Below are 25296 nucleotides of genomic sequence, written 5' to 3' on the forward strand. Positions count from 1 at the left end.
CCATCGGCCATTACTTGGCGGCGGGTGCCAGACTGCTGGTGTAGCGACCATCATCCCATTTACCTCGATATTTTATCTTCGCCCTCTCGTCGCCTACGTCTTAAATGCCTTATTATCAAGTGGGACGAGTTTCGGAAGTCGATTAGGCAGATATCAACATTCAAAGAGGACCCTATATCATCCATACAAAGGGCTCTTGAAGATTCTACAACTGCAAACTGGGTTGACGAGAGCCGCCCTAACCCTGATTTGAGCCTCCTTCAGCTCTGGGCGCAGCGCGGCCAGGCAGACGTGTTTGCTGGTCGCAATCCCAACTCTCCAACTTGCCAAATCCGCCTTATACCTGTGCTACACGGCAACTTTTAATTGACTATGAAACGCTGGCCCACAAGTACGCCCATGTATTTGCAATGGGGCCCTGGATAGACAATTGGTTCAATAAATAGCCTTCGGAAGGCCTTTGAAACGGCCGTGTAGCACGTGCATAAAACAGCTCACAGCCGCGGGTCGTCGCCTTGAACACCGGCTGTCCCGCCAGCGCTGGCTTGACATGTGCGCTTCGTTAGGGCCTCAGTCTGGACTACGCTCCATATGCCGCATTTTTCATTATTTGGAGCGTTCACCATGATCCCCAGATCCTGACGCGTCAGCGTTCCTCACGTCCAACCAGAATTCGTTGCAATTTGCAGATACGCTGGCCCATACTTTATACCCCGATTTCGACTTGGACCCTGCCATCATGCCCCCTCCGTTAACTCTTCCGTCCGGTGCTGGTACGCCGCCTATCGGAAGAAGCAACCGAGGGTATACTCCCCTCATTTACAATTGCGGAACTAACCACGGCCATTGACACGGCTGCACTCTGCAAAGCTCCCGGCCCTGGCGGAGTAACATTTGAATCTTTCAAGAACCTCGACGATTCTTCTCTGGAGGGACTCCTAGAGGCGTACAACCGGGTTTGGCTCACGTGTACGATTCCCCCGGCCTGTCTTCAAGCGGATGTTATCACTATCCCGAAACCCGGTAAACAGAGTACAGAGATCCGCAACCTCCGACCAATAGCGCTTACGGCGACCATTTGGAAGTTGTTGGAACGGATGATTGCCACACGCCTTCAGTGGTGGCTCGACTAGCACCATCTATACCACCCATGCCAAATTGTATTTCGTCCCCACCTCGGTGCAGACGATGGTCTGGGCCATCTCTCGAAGATGATCCTTGTTGGCGGCCGATCCCACCGTGTTCGCTCTGTGCTGTGCATGGACGTTTACAAAGCGTACGATCACCTTGGCCACGCCGCCGTCTTTGCGGTGCTTCATCTCCTTCACCTGCCATCCTGCCTATGTTATTTCATTTCCTTCGATCTACGAAACCACACCTTCTCCATACGTCTCAACGGATCTCCCATAGGTTCCTTCCAGCCACGCCGTGGTGTGCCTCAGGGATCTGTCCTGGCCCCTTGCTTTTTAACTTGGCCATGATACCTCTTGCCTGGCGACTTGGTGCTGTTCCACACATCTATAGTATCATCTATGCAGACGACAATACGGTATGGTCTGTTCACCAGGACCTTCACGTCCAAAGTGTCCGCCTGCAACAAGTTCTAGATGAAACCAATTCTTGGTGCAGGTATTTTGGCCTCAGGCTCTCTCCTAACAAAACAGCCCTTCTCACCGTGGCCAACGCATTGTGCCGTCGGCGCTTGGCAACCTCCCCTATCCATCTTACGGTTCAAGGCACGCCTATACCAACAGCATCTACCGTACGGGTGTTAGGCTTGGATATTACGACCACCGGTTCTGCAAAACCTTGGATTCGCTCTGCAAAGCATCAAGCTTCACAATCGCTGCATTTGTTGCGTCGCATGTCTCAAAAAGCCGGTGGTGCGGCCTACAAGATGGCCCGCATGCTTGTCAGAGCCATTCTTCCGCCTCGCATAGTTTACCAAGCGCAATTCCCCTTCCTTACAAAGTCAGACTGGGCACTACTCGAAGCAATAAACAATTCGGCTATGCGAGCTATGACTGGTCTTCCAGCCCTCAAGCCCGTCCCTATTCTGCAACAGGAAGCGAAGCTCAACACGTTTGATGAGCTAGTGCATCAGCGTCGACAAGCCCGCCTCCAAAAACAAGCCCTTGAACCTCATTCGCCACTCTAGCAGCGTACATGACCGGTTCACCAGCCCCACCAATATCAAACACCAATATACAGCCCCATACAAGTTCCACCAATTAATGGATACGCGACCTGTTGCCCGTATTCATCCCCGGACAGCTGGTGCTCCGATTCCGCCTTCTATGAACATTGCTAGTCCTTCCTCAACGCTGATGTTTGTCGACGCCAGTGCTTCCGATACCTTACTTTATACCGCTCTATTTTGCCCGACTGTCGCTCCCGATCCAGCGACCTGCACTTACATAACAACGGAGAAGTGGCCATCAACGCAGGTAGAACTCCTTGCAGTGCGGGATGCTCTGCTACACGCATCGTTGATAATCAACCACGCTTCACCACAGTGTACAATTTTTCACTGATTCGTCGGCAGCTGTACGAGAGCTTGGTAAAACTCTCACGTCGAACGAACTTCTGCTAGAAATCCAGGACCTAGTGGACACTTATCCATGTCGTGTGCGCGTGTCATGGCGCCAACGCAACAGACACCCCGCAATGCAGGCTGCAGATGCCGGAACACACCCCGTGCGTGTGCAATATCTAGGCGCTATTGCACCTCCGTCAAACGGTGTTTGCCTTGCCAGTGAAAAAGAACGTCAACGGCACACCGCACGCGCTCTCATACCCCCGTGTGGTACGGATCTCCGTGGCGGGTTATCTCGCCAAGATGGGTCCTGCTCAGACGTCTTCGCCTGGGAGTCGCCCTCACGCCAGCTGTGATGAGGTCCTGGCCACCTCAATATCATGCCCCGTTCAACTCCACCTGCCCCTTTTGCCCCTCTAAAGTTGACCAGGCTACAGCAGAGCACCTGGTGTGGAGTTGCCCTGTTCTGCGAAGCCTACGCGCTGTGCACATCGCCACCTGCGGCCTGCACCCTGGACATCCGCCAGATTTCCTGGCGTGGATACAAGGCCCCCTGCTCTGGCCCCATGCTCCGGCCATCATGGCCCCCTGCTCCGATTCCTTCGGGAATCCGGAGTGTATCTGTACATTTAATTTCCCCTTAAGTTGATTAGCAAACTTCCGCAATAAAAAAAAAGATGTATCATCTTACAGTAAGCTGATAAAAATTCCATCTAGACCCGAGCCTTACTTACAGAAAGGCTTTTCACCACCGTTGAAGTATCCACAAATTCTGCATCAAATATCGCAAAGATCTCGCTAACAGGTTGCATTGGTTCATAAGCGCGAGAAAACTGCCCTGGTCGTGATGGCTCTGTGTTACCGAAGTAGCCATTAAAAGCTTCTACCGCAGCGTGATCAAGTAGTTCACAGAACCTTCACAACTTCCTTCATGCTGTCCGGTAGCTTCTCCCTGATGCCATGCTCACACTTAGGTGTCGGCAGAGTTAACCTGGCTCGTTTACACAAAAACACTAGCCTTAAAAAGGACATACGGCACGTACATTGCATGTGGCAGCAACAGCAACGACAACGCATGCGCGAACTAACTGCAAAAGAGATAGCGCCCCAATCCGCAAAGTACGATTGAGCCTCATTGGTGAGCCTGCATTCGCCGTCGCTGCCACTCTCACAATGTTGGGGGAGAAAATTGCCCACACGCTTCAAATGGGTTTTTGTCTCACCATGTTCGTGTCGCCCTTGCTTTGGCTAGATTGTCGTGCGGACGACTGCAAACACCGGCAACACCCTCGAAGGCAATGCCGCCCACGACGACTGTATCTACGAAGAACAACCTTGCCGCAGAGGAAGCCTCCCTTGGGAAAATCAAGACGAACTGAAAGCAACTGCCAACTGCAAAATATTGCAACTGCAAATTTAATGCCACGGACGCTGTGCCGGCGCAGGTGTCCCTCTTTTTTGCATAACTACTGTCTCGACAACGCGCTTGCGATGCGGTCGCGTTTCTCCAAAGAATGTCGATTTCGTCGATTTCGTCGATTTCGTCGATTTCGTCGGTCGCGGCCATGAAATGGAAGGTGGTCAAATCGTCACACCGATTGTGTGCGCCGAAGAATTGGGTGATGAGAAACACCGGCGGGTTGACATCACGGCATGTTTGAAAGACAGCTCCAAGGGCCTATAAATGCTTGAAAATGGCTACCTCATGCTTTCTGACCTCAGCCTGCGATCTAGCGGTACGAGACTCTAATCAGTAGAACTACCTCCAACATGACTCGGCCCACTCCCAAAACGGAAAAGGAGCGTTAGCTGGGATGGCTTTGCGCTCCGCCATTGAGACGTCCTCCCCGCATGGGGTAACAGACAGCTTAAACCAACAGATAACGAGGTTGCGTAAAGCCGGCCACACTACAAGCCTCTTGGCGGCAGTGTGCGAAAACCTGCTACTTCGGATCAAAGGGATCTAAGAGCGAGAGACTCCAGGCGTGGATTTCAGAAAAGGGAATACAGTAGTCGTTCCTTAACATGCATGGCTTCACGCAGGCTTCCTGCGGGGTGAAGGAATGTGCTGCTTTCTCAGGGTTGTGGAATGTTTCATCTATGTGCGCTTTCTTGTCAGTATGTTCAGTTGTTAGTGAGCACTGTGGCCGCGTTTTCCTGCATACCGTCCGTGATTTTTACCTTCAAACCTAAATTTCCAGTTAAGTGCTGAAACGTAGGCAATCTCAAGTCAACTGCGACGCCGCTAATGCTGCGAATGAGCTTGACTGATTGGCTGATGAGCGCACATTGGGAGATTTGGATGCTAGAACTAACTTCACGGAGCATTGCAGAAATTGCGAGAAAAGTGGGCGCAGGCCGCGACTACATGAGATTAAGATAGTTCACCGGGGCAGCAGCGATGTCGCGCTTGAGATAATGGAGGCCTTCTTGATGAAGAATGCGCACAACTGCGTGAGTGACACATCCTTGGCACTATATAAGAGACAGCTTGATTTGTTAGTCTTGCTTGTAGGGTGTGACGATGAGCATGATCTTTCTAGGCGTTTTGCCTATTTATGTTTGGCGCATGCGCCAACTTTTCTTATATTTGGGGGAGTAAGCCCTTGCATAAATCAGTTGTTTGTGGCGCTCGTCCTGTTGTCTCCCCTATTTGTATCGTCCTTCCGCGCAATCCTCATGGGTTTTCAAATTGACTGATTTATGCCTAGCAGCGGGACAGCATCTGGCGCTGTGGTTGGCCCAATGTCTCGCCATCCGACCTATCTCGTTTCTCCTTCCAATTTGCGCATTTGCCCGCGTTCCCTGTCTCGTTGCACGTTGCCGGCCGCGCAGTTGACGTCTTTTACACTTCTCGACCCCTTGCTGTAACTGTAATCAGCTGTAACTCTGTGGCGGAAGCTGAAACTCTGGCAAATGAAGTTCTCGCGAGAACATTAACGTGGTTCAACACAATCAAATTAGTACTAAATATTAAAAAGACAAAATTTATTATTTTTCTTCACGTCAAAAACACTTATCCCACCTGTGTAACCTTAAAGTAAATGGAAAAGCACTTTTCCAAGTAGATGCATATAAATACTTAGGCGTAACACCGGACACATCAATGCACTGGGCACAGCACATAAAAACCGTTTGCCACAAGCTATCTTTCGGATGCTTTACCCTTATCCAAGCACGGAAACACTTCACCCAGAGAACACTGCGCCAAATTTACTTCAGTATTTTTAACTTACATTTAACCTACTGTGTAGAGTCATGGAGCTACACTTACACGTCATACTGCACACCTATCAACATCTTACAAACGAGGGCCGCGCGCATGATAGCATCAATAGCGAGAACTACAAAATCCTCTGCAATTTTTAAGGAGCTGAACATCATGAACTTCAATAAAGCACGAGATTACAAAACAGCAATACCGATCAAGAGGGTCATAAGTACTAACACTTCGTACCACTCATATATCTTAAGCTTTCCTAGTAGAAATACTAGGCATGCTAACAATAATAACCTGAACCTACCGAATATATCAAATGAATACGGGTGTCGAAGCCTTCCTTTCATTTGGCACAAAAATATGGAATAGCCTCCCACCAACGATAAAATGTATGACACAAAACGAACAGTAAATAAAAACCTACATGATGTCTGACATTAGTTGAAAGTTCATCTAGTTGAAAGTTTGCTCTGCAGCACATAATACGTATTTTTCCTGATACCGTGTATAGTTCCCAAGTGTATGTACCGTTATTTTTGTTCAAAGTTTGGCGTTTATTTTTGTAACGTATCGACACATCTTCCTTGTTACATGTATTGAACCCCTAATGCGTTCCTTGTTCTTGACTTGGAAGAAAAAAAAAAAGAACGTGAAATTTTTTGTATGGATCCAGAACTACCCTTGGGGCTATGGATCCAGATGCTAATCACAGCACTTGTATATATGAAAATTTCTGAAAAATAAAAACATTCTTCTTCTTCTTCTTCTTCTTCACACTTGCGTCATGCTTACCTCTGTGTATTGTGCGCCACGATGGACGTCATGGTATCTAAATGCAGCCCTTATCAAACCCATACATTTGGCATTCTCTGCTCGGCTGGTGCGGGAAATGAACCTTTTGTCTTTTTTCTGTTTTCTTCTCCCCGTTGTCTCGCGGCCGCCAGTCTTCCGCTACGTGTGTGAAAACAAAATAGAGAAGAAATGCAGATGGAGAAGCTTGGTCGTCGCCTCAGAACATCCGGCCGTTTCTTTCCTCCTCTGCAACTAACCCAAACCAACACCTCCGGAACCCCGCTCCTGTGAAATCTAGTCTCCGTACTTGCGTCAACGAAAGGCCGGAAGGAAAATTCAGTCCTCAAACGAGGAAAGTGATAATAAGCCTACCCGAGTAATCAACGGAGCTGCCTGCAGTGAACCGATGGAGTCGTTTGGCACCTCCAATGCCAGTTGCTTAGACCGTGTGCCTTGCAGTCAGTGAGAACGCTATTTACAGAGCCACTCATCGTTCCTGAAAATGGATCCTTGTAGCAAATCTTCATCCAAAGAAAGCTTTAAGCTAACGAAAAGAATTGGTGCGGTGCACCGCAATTATTTTTTTTGCCAGTGGTCAAATGTAGAGCTGTTTGTGGGTGCCCTCAGCAGTTAATATAGCCTTGTCGCGATTGTAATGACGGGAGCTCGTCATGGGTTGGATATTTGGATGTTCAAGGGAGAATACAAGATGATATGAACCGTAATGGGAGAACCCCGTTGTGTTGTTTGCTACTCTTGTATGCATACGCATGATAACTCACTGGTGCCGTGAATATTAACTGGCTCATTATTGCTTTACGTCTTCCCCCCACATTTATCAACACAAGACATACTACTACAGCTAAAAGAGGAAGCATTGAACAACCTTAATAACGGCACTAAGCGGTCTACCTTGGCCCTCGACATTAGGGCGCCTCCGTCAATACTTCCCAGCAAACCATTCTTTAAGGCCCCGCCTCTACGAAGTGGGGTGAGCGCACATACCAACACTTTGTCTTATTCTTCACCCAGCGCACGGCAACAGTAAGAGTCGGACACCTTCGATGCGTCGCTTTCTAAACCACACCAGAGGGCACTCCACCGGGGTCGGAAGTAACCCCCTTACTCTTCAATATCAGCATGACAAGCCATCCAGACAATACAAAATATAAATAAGCGGACGACCTAACACTCTGGTTCTCCATTGAATCTCCGAGCGGCCAGCGAGACGAATTTCAAGCAGCCATCCACACCAAACAATACCTGCAAGTCTGAGTACTCGAGTGCGCCCCCGAAAATCTGTCCTTTTAGCCCTGTGCAACGGAACTTACCAGAAACGTACATGTTCAATACCAGATCCACAACTCACCAATAATAACCAACCCGTTCCCAATGTCCCGCACCTACGCACCCTAGGTCTTAACCATGGAAGAAACTTTTCTTCCGCCATGGCCTCAACATACCAAAAGATGGTTCAGGTGCCCAGACTAACCTCCCTTGCAACGGACTCTAACTCAATCCATGTGCCTCGTCCGCAGAGTTTCCCATTAACAGTTTGGGCCGACACAGAAACCGACACCCTGCCCATTATTCACGCCATCCTCATCAGCCGGGTTACGTATATGCGACACCGTACTTGGCCTTGAAACCAGCGGAGAAGGAAAAACTAAACAACGCCATACGTCAAGCCTACAAGGCCGACCCTCGACTGCCTCTAAACACAGCCACAAGGAAACTTCTACAGCTCAGCGTTCATAACACATAGTATGAACTGAATGAAGCTCATCGCATCTTCAATTCACGCGGCTCAAACTCATGCTAACCGGCAGGGCTACACTCACACGGCCCGGCTGCAGGCCCATCCCAAAATGCAAACAGAAGCAACGCATCTCTCTAGATATCCCACACTCCATCAAAGTCACACACACCCCTAGAAATATGCACCCCTTCTGTAACAAGGCACACCGAGAAGCCTGGATAGCAGCCCTTAAAAAACGCTTCCAGAACTGCTCCCTTAGTCGGTACACAGACGCCTCAGTAGGAATCCGGGCTCTAAGCCTGGATAACGTCTCCACCTTTCCGTTCGCTTTTCTTCTCCTCATCCCCATACTCACAACCTGACATCGCCGTGAGCGTCGCGACGCCAACAGCGTAGAAGTGACGGCCGCTACAGTTCTCATTACATTTATTGAGGAAGCAGAAAAACTTTCCATCGCTTTGGCCGCAACCACAGGTAATGAATTCCTTACTGTAATGACAGTCTCCCAAGCCGCCTGCCGCAACTTTCTGCTATCACTTGCGGCCCTCAAAAAACTGCGAAGTGTGCGCTAGCTCACGGAAATGCGCATCATCCGCACCAGTGGACACGGGTCCTTCGAGGGAAACGAGGCGGCACACACCGCCGCCCGAGTTGTTACCCACCCGGCAGTTCCTCAAAAGCACGAAGACACGCTGTCCCTTCGCTCTCTCAAGGGGATTCCTCTTCCATCAAGCACGGAAATCCTAGCCCAGCGCCGCCACTAACGACGAGAGTTCCCACCCCCCCGCCCCCATTTATGCAGAGCCGAGTCGACGTCCTTTCGCTGGCTTCCCCACGGCACTCGCCTCCATGCCATGTACCCAACCCTCTACTATGCTACCTGCAATTTATATCCCCAACACGACACCCTGTGCCACAATTTTATGGGAGTGTCAGAAAACCCAGCCCTTTACCCCCAATCTTCATCCAACCTAGGAGAAGTGGGCGGGTCAGCTGGCCGTTTGGTTCCGGCTGCCGTGGCGAGCGGACGTCTGCTCGCGTTCGTCCACCCGCGGCCGGCATGGTTCCAGATCTTCGCTTCCCACACGTCGCTGCCCTGGGTGCGTGATTATGCGATGGGCGCTATGCTGCGTCGGGCCGTCGAGGGTTAGCTCCCGCTCACCTGTAGCCGCCTATTACTGCGCAAGCACTCCCGCTGCGGCTACTGGAGTGTGGCAACGGCGATGGCAACGGCCACGACAACAGCCACGGTTACGGCATCGGCATCGTAACCGAGCGAGCTAAGGCGGAGAGATAGTTGCGTTATTGGAACAGAAACGAAAGTCGACTAAGCCGGTAACTGCCTCTCGGGTTGAGGGCACTTCTATCAAGAGTGTCTAGGAGGAGGATAGACAGGAAAGAAGATGGACAGAAAAAGAAGATAGAAAGGGAAAATAAGATGACGGTTCACAATCCGCGCAGCATGGGCAGCACTCCTAGCATGGCCAGCATGGTAGCATGGAGAGCACTGGTACGAAAATATGGCGAAATTGTGCGGGAGAGGGCAGTATGCTGAGCCCGCAGGAGACGCTCGCCGGAGCGCCGGCGATACGAGCGCCGGCACGCGCTGCTCTGGCGCCATCTCTCTCTCAGTGCCTCCCCTTCACATTTTCGGCAGACGCTACTACACCGTGCGTAGCTCATCCGAACCAAATGAGATTTGCGCGGGACGTTCAAACACGGTTAGCAACAACATGGTTGCCGGTGGCAGCGACGTGCTGCGAAATAAGAGCACAGTAGCGCGCGGCGTCGTGCGTACGCTGATCACGCGATCCCATCCTGAAACTGCGTCCTGAGACGCAGCAGTTAAGACCGCAGTGAGCGCTGCGCACAAATTTCGAATTAGGGAGTCTAGTAAACACCAGTGCAATTTTTTTCCGAATCTTCACCCAGCACACTCCCAAGGTTCGAGACCACCGAGGACCGCACTTCGCATCGCAGCCTCGCCTCCACGCTTCACCGCTCCTGTCGAGTTCCATCTCCCGGACCCAGCACGATGCCAGACTGTGACCTGTGAGTGTGTTCGTTCGCGGTGGTCTCAACGAAACTGGCAACCGCTCACTTCTCTTCTATCCTTTCTTTACCTCCCTTTACTTTTTTCGACCCTGTCCTTATATTTCAACATCATATTCCAACGCCCAGGATGGGCTTGAATACAGGTGAATCCACAGATGCGTTCAATTTTTTTTTCTTTTTTTTTGCATTTTCGATTTCCATTTTCGATATCCATTTTCGATTTCCATTTTTCCATTTATTTTTGCATTTTTCGTTCCATTTGTATTTCGTCTTTCCTCTAACATCGAATAACTTTCCCCAGCCTCTCAATCTAGCGTAGCTTGGTGAAGAAGGCCTGACCAGCCAGCGCGAACCACGACTTCCCGGAGTTGCACGATGCCCCCCAATGTCTGGGCGTCAACTATCACTGCCTGAAGCTCGTCGTGATAAAGTTTATTCACTCACTTCTCTTTTCGTGGGCGGGGCCCCGTAACAACGTTGGAGTGCTTTGTGTGCATTGCTAACGGTCCACTAAAGAGTATTCATGCCATCGCTTTTCCGCAAGGCCTAGGCCTAGATTATATATTTTTTTGCTAAACCTGCAGATGTCCTACCTGAGCCTTTACCAGACTTTTTTGTCAACATTCTTTTATGTTCACCGGGATGCGCGTGATTGGGTGGGTCGACTTATTTATACACACGATATCGTAGCGGCGTGGGAGCACAAAAAAATGTCCCTTTTTGAACTGAACTGAACTTACCTAATATCGGTTGAAAACTGCAGGAATGACAAACAACGACCAAAACGTCCAACCAGGATCCCCTCAATATGAAAACGTAAAACACTAGCTCTTCGATACGAGCAATTTCCGCTCCACGCAGATTCATCACATCAACCGACACATAAGCAGCTTCGCTGTAAAATTTCTGAGGCAATAATGCAAGTCACCCCATAGCATCGCAAGACTGCATAACAAAATTGTACTTGAAAAACGCACTGATTTTTCGAACAAGCACACACACACACACACACATATATATATATATATATATATATATATATATATATATATATATATATATATATATATATATATATATATTATTTTATTTATAAAAACCTTACAGGCTCCAGGTGGAGCTTAGGGTAAGGGGGGCATACAAAAAAGAGGAACTTGGGGCATATAGCCAACACATTCTAAAAGGGAAATATAAACAAGATTAACAGGACATCATTATACATTTTTAATAAAAAGGTACCCACAAAATTTCATAAACACTCAAATCAAAAGAAAAATTCAAGGAATGTGTAAACAGAGATAGAAAGCATGGTTATCGAATATGTGGGAAGCACACATGTGAAGTAAAAAGATCAGGAAAAATGCGCATTTAGTTGTACACGAAATTTGTCACGGTTTGTTATAGAAGCGATAGCGTCCGGAAGTTCATTCCAATGAGATATGGCGCGAGGTAGAGCCGATGAATTGAATGCAAGTGTTTCCCCATAGATACGCTTAAAGGTGAATTGATTGTGTAAACGTGACGAGACGCGTGAAGGGGGTTCGAGGGGGAGCGGGGATGGGTTATCACTATGGGCGTATTTGTGGAACAAACACAAAAGAGCGACCATGCGACGAACTTGTAGTGGTTGTAATGAAAGGTCAATTTTAATCTGTGTGATACTTCAATTGCGACTATAGTTCCGAGATATAAAACGGTATAGTTCCGAGATATATATATATATATATATATATATATATATATATATATATATATATATATATATATATATATATATATTATGGCGAGGTTTATTGGCAGGACGGCAGCAAGGCGTTGAAACGCACAGCGGCTCAGCTGAGTCCGAAGGGGTTCTGCCGTGCGCGCTCAGCTCTCGTGACAACAGACTGGTGATGATGATCTTGAGTCTTGCCATGATGATGATGCAGGTCGCATGAGGTAATACGCTCCGCTGGCTGTTCTTCCAACTTCACCGCTGTGTAGCTGCGCTGGTAGCGTTACGTCGATGGTGGCTAGTCTTCTTACAATATATATATATATACAATATATAAATATATATATATATATATATGTGTGTGTGTGTGTGTGTGTGTGTGTGTGTGTGTGTGTGTGTGTGTGTGTGTGTGTGTGTTCAATCTGTGTTAATCTATCAGTTGTTAGTTGCGCTCCGTCCTGTAGAGTTGTCCTTCTCGTCCTTGTTGCTGCTATTCAAAGTTTCCGTGCTTTCTACTCCACCTATGCAGCACCAACTAGCGCCAACAAATGTCCTGTTAACGGAAAAGAAGGCGTTCTCTTTTTTCTGCCCCGCCTGGCTGCCACTTTCTCAAAGGTGTTTCTCTATGTGTATGTACGCTAAAGGAAGGACCGCGCTGCAGAAACCACGCCACGCCATGCAGCGCATGCGCTAACCGCTTTGTTTTCCCTTACAAACTCTGCCCCTATGGGCAGTACATTGGTCGAACGCGATGTTGATTTAATTAGCGTTCAAGAGAGTGCAGAACCCTTTTCGTTGATAACGGATGAACACGCCACGTGGCACAGCGCTGGAAACTCGTAATTTTAACCCGCAGTTCGTTAGAGTACGGTCTTTAAGGTGTCTCTCATACGAGTTTGAATTAGGGTTAGCTTAAGGTTACTTTAAACGGAAAACATCCCCCGCATGCGGAAGCCCACCATCGATCGCTCCAAGAGAGAATTCCGGTTTTAGATGAATACGCCTGAGTGCAGTCATCACGCGCTGGTTAAGGGAGCCCAGCGCATGCAAGTTCATTTTCATTTCAACCCCCTCCTCATTGTTTCGTCTTTGAGCATTTATCTTATTTCGCGCCGGAGCGCTAACTCGCAGGACTGGAAAGGAAATTTCTAGCACTTCCAACCTACTACAACCCCAATAAATCTTCAGAATACGCTGCTGCATGTTCGTCCCACGTGTATTTTTTTGTGAATTTGCTCGTTCTTGTTCAGATAATTTCCCGCCCGATACGAAAGCTGAAAACTCTTACCAATACTTATCTTGCAGTGTGCAAGGAAACGTTAAGTAAATCCTGCTCATGAAGTTGCGTTGCGTACGTCCGTACGCGCTTCGCCTAAATTGGTAATGTTCGGGAGGGACACTATCTTCATATCGAGTAGTGTAACTTGAAATTAAGGTAAATATATTTTTTTTAATTTAGTCCGTAGACACTTAAGATATCGTTATGATGTAGCAATGCAAAGCCAACAGTGTACAATTTCGGAAAGTGCACAAGTATTCTCAGTAAATCATCATTCTGCAGCTTTCTTCCTGTCTTGTTACTGTGACTGGGCACATATTAGTGTTCGAACTGCCGTGCTAAATCCGTACTTAGAAGGCTCAAATCACTCGTGTGACCCTCAAGACAGGTCGACAACCAACCATTACAAGCCTAAGACCACAACGCATTCGCTGGGTACACCTTTATTCAGCTATAAATTCGCGGTGCGGTGGTGGTCTCGGAGATGTGTGCTGGTCCGCTCTCCGGAGGTGGTTTGAAGCCCCACGAGGCACAACTTTACCCAACTTTCTTTTCAACCCAATCACGCTGTTTCATTATTTCAGCCATTGACAATTCTGTGTGCCGTCTCTATGTCAGTGGCGTCGTGTTTTCTATACAGCGAGTTAAACGGCGCGTCAGCGTTATAAAAGGTTATCTGAGTGACCGAGGAAGAACTTGGAAATGAACGCTGCCAAGACTACATATATTGTCTTGAAATCTCGGAATAACATGGCAGAGGAGGAAATTTCCACCACATTTAGCGGCGTAGCTATAGACAGATTACAAGAGCAGAAGTTATAGAGGTGTGATTTGGAGAAAGTTTAAGTTGTTATAAACGCTAAATTACCTATCTTCTGAAGTAGGTATTAGGTACAAAATATTTATTTTGTTCGTTAAAGCAGCACACATAAAATGTCACGTTTACCATAAACTGTACTATAAATGTTGATTGATTGATTGATTTATTGTAGTGTTTAACGCACCGACGCAACACAGGCGATGAGGCGCGCCGTGGTGGAGGGCTCCGGATTAATTTTGACCGCCTGGGCATCTTTAACGTGCGCCGAAATCTGGTTCACACGGGCGTTTTTGCTTCTCGCCTCCATAAGGAAAGTGCCCGCCGCGGCCTGGAATCGAACCCACGACCTCGTGCTCAGCAGCGCAACGCCTTAGCCACTGAGTCCCCATGGCGGGTTTATAATATTGGAATTCAGCATGAAAATGAAGTCGACTTATTAAAACCCAATACAGTCGAGCCTCGTTGTAACGTTACAGTAAATTGTTTCGTTATATCCAATATTTGTTTCAACAGTAAAGGTAAAAATCGGCTCTAACAAATCGGCAATCTAGCTAGCGCAAAAAATACTTAATACAAAACGGCATTTTTTAGGCTTCTAACCCACTATAAACAAGGTAACCCTCACCTTTCTCCATGTTGCATTACGAGCTCAATGAACTGGTACATGCATACGTGAAATTACAACAGAACAAAGTTTACTTGAAAAAACGCGCCTGCGTCTTTATTTATTTGATGAAGGATGTGATCTTCATCTCGTGACTACTCACAGCAGTGAGCTGGATGGAGTTTTCCACAGAGTCCACGAACGAAGGGCGTTTATACTTCTGCAGTTTCGCAAGTTGAAGGGTTTTTCCAAGTAGCTCCTCAGCCTTCTAGTGAAATGTTTCTTCGTTATATCTGATATCACGCCCGGCTGTTATGGTTTCAGTTTCGTTATAAAAGAACAAGTGCAATAGAAATAAAACGTTACCAACAACAGTTCGTATTTAGTTCCCTATATCCGATAATTCGCTGTATCAGTGTTCGTTGTAACGAGGTTGAACTGTACTTGTACAAATACGTATCTTTTGTTTGTATTGCAACCGGTGTCCATACGTAAGCCACCGACAGATATCTGGATTTTGAAAAAGCCCCTGTTTGTAGACATTTTGAAATCCTTTCACCAGAGAAAATGTCGGAGAAACAAGTTCAAGCATTGGTTCCGAGCGATGCATTATAGCAGATGTAATCGTATGGAAGTAAACGGTGGTGCAGGGAACTAGGATTCACAGGGAATGATTCTGAAAACGTCTGGAATTGTTGCCGACTCAGGCTCTAAAGACAACTTAGATATATGTGAAAGGGTTCTCAATCTAAGCGAAATGAGTCGAACATAACTGCGTTTTCTGCAACGAGAGAAGCGAAACTATTTTCCTGTCAGTTCAACAAACTAAAGAGATATAAAATATTTTTTTTAAATATTTTATATTTTATATTTTAATATAAAAATATTTTTTTCAGTTTTTAATAAATATATGCTCAGTTTTTGTGACTGAACACCCAACCTGGCAAAATTAAAAGCGTAATGGTGCTCTGATTGAGAAAAAGAAACAAGTCGTATGGAAGTATACGCAGGAAAAACCTCCGCACGCAGGGAACATGACATGCAGATATTCCGGATTCGTGTCCGAAGCAATGCGGACAAGTGCACTACGATCGCACGGGCGACTGCCCTTTTCATCGATGATCGCAGCTGTGTTTTATTGCGGCAGTTAAACCCTCTGATTGCCATTGCACTTGGGTAAAAACGCGCATCTGTATCTTTTGCGTCAATGTGCATTAGAGAATAATGGCAAAGTCTGGAACCATAATGTGAAAGTTCTGGCGTCTAGTTTGAAGACATCGCCCAATTGGGTAAGTCAGGAATGTGATACTCTAAAAATACTCTACTCTCCATTATAGCTCTCTATATAGCTCTATACTCTAGGTAGTTACAGGAGAGTTGCAAGCTGGGCTAGTTGGAAATTTGACAATCTTGGATGAAACCAGCGCTTGTTGCAGTGTTTCGTTACCTTTGCTGAAAAGGACGCGTTCAGGATGTTTATATATCATTAAGTGGAACCCCGCTGTTACGTCCCCCGGACTTAGGACGACGCGCTTCTTAGGACGGATCACCGCGGTCCAGGTAAACTATTCATAGAAACAAGGTATTTAAAACCCCGATGATATGACGCTCGGGGGAACACGGTCCGCTTCATGCGAGGGAACCTGGCGCGGATAAATCGGCGTTTTGCCCATTTTTTACACAGCTTGGCCACCCCGTCCCGACCTTCTTTATTCTTAACCCCCGTTTGACGCTTCTTTATGTGCAAAGGGGAGCAGGAGAACCAGACCACTTGCTGAACAGACACAAACAAGCAGGCGGGTAATAGCGAGCGCGAGTTAACCTACGACGGCCCCACGCGACAGCAGTGCGCCAACGCGCCTACTGCGAGAAGTAGAAGTTCAGGTGGCAGGCGGACCGTGAATTTGAAGCTCCCGTTGAGCCACCGACGAACGCGAAAACACTTACGACGCAACCCCACGGCGATGGCCGAAAAGCCGCTTTCCCCACCGGCTCGATCCAAGTTTCTTCTTTCACGACACTTTCTGCTTATCAGTCTCTTTCAAAGCCGCGTTGTCACTCCACTCCTTTCTTTGCTAGAGTACCTCAATTCGCGCGCGTTCTCCGCAAGGGTGGAGACACGTTTACATTGCCACCGCCATTTTGGGTCACTCCTTGGCCGCCGCAGCCAATCACTGTAGCAAGACCTCGGTAGAATTTTTGCCGCAACATGGTTTACTCCGGAAGTTTGAACCATTTTATCTATTTCTCGTTTCTTGGTCTCATGAAAAACGAAAACCGCTATGTGTTGAGCACTTTGACACAAAAGCGAGGCCACCGGACCGTTCAAAGCGTTTCTCCGCTATGTACGGCTATGCAGTTTTTTTTTTTCATCGCCACCTTTTAGTATCGTTCGTTTCGCTTGGCCGTGGCAGTTTCACACTCGCATTTTCCTCTCTCAATTTGATCGACCAGGTTATAGTCGTCGATAGACCTTATCTCGCGCGCGCAAGGCGTGGGGCAGGCGGGCTATAAATAGCGCCGGGCGGCAAGGGGGCCGTGTAGCACGCGGCGCTTGGCTGGTGAGCTAGCTGGATACCATGAAGGGGAGGAGGCACAACATAGGCGTTGCATTTTTTAGATGCGAAGCATCTCATGGTCGGGGCTATGTCCCTCCCTCCACCGTACGGCGTCCACACCCCCACTGCGTATGCTCGGCTTGCTGAACGCCCGGTGGTGTCATACCCTTTAATGGCTCCTGGAGCGACAGTGTTGCCGGTGTCTTCCTGGGCCGGCACGAGACGAGCACGCTTCACGCGCCTTCGACATTACATCGTCGTCGGCGGCGGCGTGCGTCGGCGAGTCTCGACGGGCCGTGATTAGAAGCAGCCCACAACCATCCGGGGAACGCGCATCGACCTCATCTTCAGCAACTTTACGGTTCATCAACTACAGCAGCCCTTGACTTTACATTTCACAGACCATAAGGCGATCATAATCAAAGCGGAACGCCAACCACAGCTCGACGTAACCTATGTTGAACATGATGATGATAATGCCTAAATAACGACCTCATACCACGTACAACGTCTCTTTCTCTCTCTTTTATGCATCTCCACTCGAACTCCCACCACCCCCCTCCAATAAAATTGCATCATCTTTCCGTTGGGGAACCCTGAGTAGTATGCGAAGCAGCCATGGGTTCAACGCAATTTCCCATTTCGTAGTTCCGGTGTGTGAAAAGTTTGGTAGTTACGATCGAAAACAAACGGTAAATATAACTGTAGCTACGTACCTCAACCTAAGAAACGACGAAATGAAAACTAATGGGCACTTGAATCGACCCCATGGCTGCTTCGTGTACTACTCGGGGTTCCACTACCGGAAGATGTTGTAATTTTTTTTAAATTTGGGATTTCAGGTGAAGGGCCGCAAAGTATGCGAGAATGGGCTAAATATAGAAGTTTAAATAAGTTCTTAGCCTTGCTGTCGCGTGAGACCACCGAATACGCCGGCATTTGCCCGCACCCCGGTCGTACGACACCTTGGTCATATGACGCTTTCTCTTGGTCTCTTAAAAGTCGTATAATCGCAGTTCCACTGTACTTTACATTTATTCATATTTATCTTAAGCCCCACAGGGACTCTCTCTGAGTGTAGCTCTTCCATCATTTTTGGAGTTGTTCAGCAGATTCTCTGAGCAAGACTACGTCGTCTGCAAACCTCAGATGGCTCAAATATTCCCCGTGTATCCGTAAACCTGGGCTTTCTCACTCAAGCTTCCTGAATATACCCTCCAGACATGCTGTGACCAATTTTGGCGAGATGGCTCCTTGTCCCACCACCTTTTGGATAGGAAAGTTTTCCCTTTTTGCTTCACTTGACGCATTTTCGGAAAATTTAACTTATGTTTTGATTTAAAAGCTACAAGAGAGTCACTGCTACAAGAGAGTCACTGGTGTGCAAAACAGGGACCGTCTTATTTTCCCCGGGTCGTGTTCTTCCATTTCCTATATCAACAAAATTGGGTATGTTTACGATAAATCAAGTGGCAATGTCCAGCCGGCAACCTGACAAGAAAAACGGAAAAATGTAACCCTTTCTAAGTAGTCACCCACCGAGGCGATACAAAACAATGCAGACGAGCTAACCCGCCTGGTGGCGGAGCGGACTAGAGATGGGTCCCTGACATTCGTGTGCCGAGTACTGCAGTTACCGAACGGGACCGTGCGCAAAAGAGGCCGGTAAAAGAGGACAAAGACACAGGACGTCGCCGACGGTGATTCTTTACTGGAACACTTTATTACTTTGCCTCTTCCTCTATAATGCCTAACATGCTGAGCCCAAGGACGCGGGTTCGATTCCCGGCCGGGCGGGGGCTTTTCTGTTGGAGGCGAAAAGCAGAAGCACCCGTGTATTCGAGGTTTTGGCGCGCGTTAAAGATCCCCTCGTGGTCAAAATTAATCGGGAGCCCGTCATTACGGCACGGGTCATCGCCTGTGTAGCATCGGCACGTTAAACCCCCCCAATCATATAAAATGCCTACCACGGACTCTTCCCGTGCTACAAGAGAGTCACGCTGACGGAGGAATTAGGTGCGGTGTCATTTTGCGCCTTAGACATTGCCGTAACACGAAAATGATGTGTTAGCCTACAGTGATGACGCTAATTCTTAGTGCGGGTTTATTCTTAAGAACTCTCTCACAGGCGTGCAGGAGTAAGCTCTTGATCGATTACGAGGCGACGAGAGTCGACGTGCAGGCCGTAGAGGCAGTTTTGCCATCGTGAAGCCGAAAAGCTGTGGACTTACCTAGCCACCGTAGCGAAACTCAACACTTAGAAAACGGCGAAGAAAGTTTCATCCGACCATCCTACACATAAAACGCGTTCAAGCTCTGTGGTTACCTTGTTCACTGTCAGAAAAGGAGAAGAAAGGCACCGAAGTGCGGGGTCATGGCTCACCGGTGCGGTGTTCGACGTTCGTTTCCGAGATAGGTACAAGCCAGGCACTTCCGTTTCGATGTACAATATGCCAAGCTCCACCCCTAAATAGGCCGCAAAGATCCGAAGCCACCCTGACTTTCGAGAAGAATGCGGAGAATTGAGCCAGGGAGCATTTTCCACAAACAAACAAAATGTTTTCGGCACTGCTGGGGCTCCGGCACAGGTCAACCGAGCCAAAACGCGCAATTCTACCCGTGCCCAACTCGGGCCAAACAACTCTCTTTTGGCAGTATCTCAGAAAAATAGAAAGTGTATTCGAAGCCACCCAGTAGATGGAGCTAAGTGCGTTACGGAACTGGGGGGGGGGGGGGGGGGGGGGGGGGGGTGCTTGACCCCACAGGGGAACCGAATCTAGCGGGCGGCCTTGACCGTTTTATGACAGAGCCATCCATTGGCTGAGAGTGAGTGAGTGAACAACTTTAACGGAGCTTCAAATAAAGAATGGTGCGCGCAGGCACCAGATGGGGTGGTTCCCTATTCGCGGGACCCATATGTGTCCAGTAATTCTTCTCCTCGAGCCACCAGCTGTTGCTGAATGGTGAGGTCAGAGCTGGACAGTAAGGTCTCCCATCGCTCGAGCGGGTTGGAATTGGGGGAGGGAGGAAGGGTGTAGGGGGGTGTCTTGAGTTTTTTGCACTCCCCAGGCGGACGGCGCGGGCCAAAGCCCTGGCCCGGAAGCTGGAGGAGGACCCCCAGGTCCGGTACGTGGACGCCTCACTCCCATTGGCTGAGACATCTGCTCCAGTTTTGCAGGACCTTTTACCGCCCCATTACCAGTCCCCACTGTGCCTTCGTGCTCACCGTGGTGCAGGCGCGTAGCCAGGATTTTTGTTCGGGGGGGGCTAAGGTTGTTCTCCGCCCCCACCCCCCCTAAAGAAAAAAAAGCGCGGTAGTTTGCAAGCGCCCTTGAAGGCTATGAAGATAAAATACATGTTTGGTTCATTAAAAAGTCTGCCTTGTCCCGACAACAATAATACCAGTTTTATCGCAAACTTCAAAGGAATATTCGATATATTAAATTAAACGTTTGAAGCAATGGCGAATCCCCGCCCACTTTCCGGCGGATATTTCACTGTGACAGTTCAGGATCTTGTTTGTACGATTGGCGCCCAACGACTTAAGTCACCGCCAAGGAAAATGATTGCGCGATTGTAGAGGGGCCTCCATTGATCTTATCATTTGAATTCAAACGTGCAGTTAACACACTCATAACTACGTTTTAGTGCCCGCCTATATATATACCACTCCTGCCGATATTACTTCACTGCAGCGCTAAATTTGAAGATTTTCGACATTTGTTGCATTGCTTCGGCTGAAAAAACGCCTGTGATTGGAATGGAGCTGTGCGAGTTACCAAAGGCTAGTTGCTATTCAATTGAACAAGGTTGTATTTTGTCTTTAAAAGGCCCTTTAAGGTTCTCTCATGATATTGGTGTTTATTATGATTGTATTTGTGCCAGCTGAAGTTGTAAACTGGGTGGAAATCCGCAGACCGCGTGATACAAATCTCTGCCCGTGATACGGGACCAAGGAGGTTAATCTCCTTGTACGGGACGCACATTGCACGCACGGGAACCTTGTGCAGGCATTGCATTAAACGGCCATAGTTTCATGCAATTACTTGCTCTATTTCAACGTGTGGAGTATGATGAGTGTGACATCCACAATAAAATGACGTAGGCCGTAAGAATTAGATTTTTTATTTAGTTGTTTTTGTTCACAATGCAAAACAAATTTTTTTGCATTCAACGCCCGTACAGTAGCGGCCAGTGTAAAGCCAATGGAGCTCATTCTGTGCAGTATACATGGAATCTATGCGCTTGCGTTATGTGTAGCGCAGGTCTCACCTTTAAAAAAACGAGAGGCTATGAATTATGCATACAAGAAGCGTTATATATCTCGCAATTATAATTTTAACAAATATCAACCTTAAGCACACAGACATCACGCGCAATAACAGCGCTGTTAAGGGCGAAAATTACACGAACATGGCAGGATTAGTCCACACGCAAAGCGGAATAATTCAGCCATCGGTATTTGTTAAGTCATGCCAGTTTAAATTTGCGCTTCTGTTTTGAGTCTCAACGCAGTCCATTTCGTAGCTTCTATCAGGTCTCCGGGCGCACATGAGAAGCTTGTGCTTTGTAACATAATGAATCTGGTTTGCATTTCGGCACAGCCCAAATGTAGAGTATGCTGTAATGAGTTTGGTGTTCTCAAATAGTTGCATTATTACCTGTCAATTTTTCAATGCTTCGTGCATGAATGCCCTATAGTCTGCCTGAAGGGGCGTACTATCCAGTAACTTTTCTGGAGCAGCCACCTCATTTAGTTACCACTCCCAGATGAGGTAGAGCAAGTCACTGCAAAGTTCACTATTCGATGCTGTATCGAACTTTATATTTAGCAAGAAAAAATAGTAACGCGCGAAAAGACGACGATGTATGAATATACTTTGCGGTGAGGCATGTTCTGTGCAATCTGAGCAAAATATTGCCGTTTTGAATTTTGTCGTGAGATCTGAGGAAAGAGTTATAATGCGGTCCTACCATTTTGGTTTCAAACTTTAATGAAAGGACATACTTTTGTAGCTGACGCGTGCACTGCCATTTTTCAGCGGAGTACACACTGCCGGTTTTAAAGATAAACGATAAAAAGTATCAGTGCGTGAGCATGGGCGGCTTTGGAATGTATAGGGCGCACTTGAGTTTTGCAGTTTTCGTTAGAGACGCGGGAAATGGAAATTATGTTGGGAATCTCCTTGGTCCACCAGAAAATGGAGGATTGGGAAGCTGTGCAGAGCCAGCATGACCTTCGGGCATGGTGCGATGCCCGAAACAAGTCAGCATTTTGTTTTCCGGAGTGCACCAAGAAAACATGCGTATTGGCATGGCCCCGCATACAGAAAGCCCAAAGTCTACCATGATTCAGCATGAAGCGGACAGTAATGACACAGTTAAACTATTTCCTTGGTTGACAGTGACCGTGATGTGGAAACGGAAGCATGGTTTCAGGCTACGACAGGATAGATTGGCTAAAAATTGCAAAGTTGTTTACCGTGATAATTCCTCGGTAATTTCGGTTACTTGAGAAATGCTGACGATTGCTCAAAATGTCCTTCATGCAACATTTTAGAATGTATACGTAGCAGTTTTGGATTCAGGAAGAAAGACAACAGCGCGCACCCGTATGTAGGGGGGCGGGGGGTGGAGGGGAGGACGAGGGCGGAGGTCTGCTGGTGCTCTTGAGAGGGCCTGCGGTCTGTAGCCCGTTTATTTAATTAGGGAATTCTGTTGTCTTGCACGACCCATCGAGCCTTGAAAGAACGATACTCCTGCGTCCACAGAACTTCAAAGAAGGCCAGGAAGAGTTAAAGGAAAACTCTACCAGAAAGGCACGTTCGTTTCTTCGCCACCAGTAAGAAGGTCCTTCACTTGCGCTGTGCACGCTGCTATGGGTTTAAAATTGGGTGTAGCAGTGGATTCACGCGTAGATATGAAACGCGGTAACAAAAGTCCCGATAACGCGCACACAATGCGACAGCGGCTACCTCACATGAAGTTTCGTCCTAGTAAAAGCAAACTATTAAAACTGCAGCCAAAACAAATATATTTTTCACTCTTCATGTACTCATACTAACGCTGTCCCGATACACTCTGAGTAACCCTCTCCAACTTCGTGCATAATAAAATATTTAGGCGTTTACAGGGGTTGAATATATGTTTTCCCTCATTAAAAATCACGTATCCGCTCCACCGTGGGCGCTTTCAACGACCAATTCAAACGCAAATACTGCATTCGAAATAAAACGAGATGCACGTTTCTAGGTCGCAGACGCAATGTACTGTGGCATCGTGTAAATATAAGGAAATGATTATTTAAATATCAAAGAATGATAACTGATCTGCACTACACAACTTAACGTACAATGCAACCTCCATCGCCAAAAGACATCAGTGATCATGCAAGGATTAATCACCGGAAAAAAATGACTTACAATTCGAGGCCTCTTTTGGGTGTTGGCACTTGGAACATGAGCTTCTCAAAACCAGGGGCGTTCATATTGCCGTTGTGTTTCAGGCCCCTGAATATACACTGCTCTGGCAGCCGCCGTCCAGGGAAAAAGCGGCCGTGGACGCAATGGAGGGGCTTTAGTTGTGATCAAGGTAGAATATGGCCATCTGATCGTTGTTACTGTCGCGACGCCGTCTGCCTGTGTCAGGGCTGGTGACCGTCGTGCCTTCACATTTAGGATAAAGTCTGGGACTAGCTCGGGGAGCCCCAGCGCGCCTTTTTTGTCGACCCGCTGTTCTCCAGATTCCTATAGTTCATCTCACAAGCTAGCTGCAGCACTGTGGAGGCTACATTGTTGTCCCCCTCAGGGCGCCTAACTCACCGCGAAGGAAGCGACAAAAGACGCCGGGGCCGTGCGGTGCCACTTGCCGAGAGGGGAGAAGGGAGTGTCCTTTCAGGACCCCCTTCACGGCGGATTAGGCGCCCTCAGTGGGCGCACTATTAATAACAATGTAGCCTCCACAGTGCTGCAGCTAGCTTGTGAGATGAACTATAGGTTAGGGGAGAATACCGCCGAACAAAGCTGCCTAATTGCAGGGGTGAAATTGATTGTCGCAACATCGCCGTCGGAAGGGGACACTCAGTGCGCGCAATTTTGAGCCCACTCCAACAATACCCTCCCGGCCTCGACAGAAACGTGAAAAAGGAAGAATGAAGGGCTGACGCGAGGAAGAGGGGCATACCTTGCTTTGTGTCTCATTCGCAAAGTCCCTCTGCCCGCGCACGACATTCATCCAGCTAAACTGCATGTTTCATTCATTACGTAGCCCCATGGCATTCTTCAGTTACCTTGCACGAGTCTTGAATGTGTGCCCACTGCCGCTTGATCTCCCCCTTTCTAGGAGATGGAGCAGCCGTGGTCAGCCACCGCCGCTTGCACGTTGTTCTGCTTAATATACAAAGATCGACTGTTCCCTTTCGGGCCTGCATCGTACCAGTCTTGAACCATCAATGGCCGGCGTTAATCTCCTCTGCTGAGAACGACTCAGCCGGCCAATTATTCTCTGTGTTGCCACATGCCTCGCACAAAGGGACACAACGCATGCCTTTGGCGTCCCGTGCGCTGAGCTTACCCGAAGGCGTCGTGGCTTTTGGGGCTGCCCCTTCGCGATCATGACTCATCGGTTCGCACCCCTCAGGCGCATCGTTTTGTCACGGCCGGACTCGACTCCCTTTCCGCAGCGCGGAAAAAGAGTCGAGTCCGGCCGTGGTTTTGTGTAAACACCCTTGGGTAGGGCAGACATTGAGTCTTGAATGCTTCTATGAGTGGCACTTTCGAAGGATATGGAGCTTTGTTCACAGGCGACGTACCAGGCATACAGGCAGCACGGCGACGGCCGGAAAAATTTCGGGGGGGGCTGAAGCCCGGTCAGCCCCCCCCTGGCTACGCCACTGCCGTGGTGGCTCCCGCCTTTCCATATTTACACAACCGTGCCAGGAATCACGCGAAAAGCAAATGT

The 25296-nt window shown here is 48.1% G+C and overlaps 1 long non-coding RNA gene across 2 annotated transcripts in view; it reads right to left on the reverse strand.

Moving 5' to 3' along the window:
* The window catches only part of LOC144176029 (uncharacterized), a 776463-nt gene that overhangs the window by 533762 nt on the left and 217405 nt on the right, over window positions 1–25296 (reverse strand). The gene's annotated exons all lie outside the window — the stretch shown is intronic.

Source organism: Haemaphysalis longicornis, unplaced genomic scaffold, assembly GCF_048455015.1.
Source record: "Haemaphysalis longicornis isolate Haplotype H1 unplaced genomic scaffold, Haemaphysalis longicornis Haplotype H1 scaffold_3, whole genome shotgun sequence".
NCBI lineage: Eukaryota > Metazoa > Arthropoda > Arachnida > Ixodida > Ixodidae > Haemaphysalis > Haemaphysalis longicornis.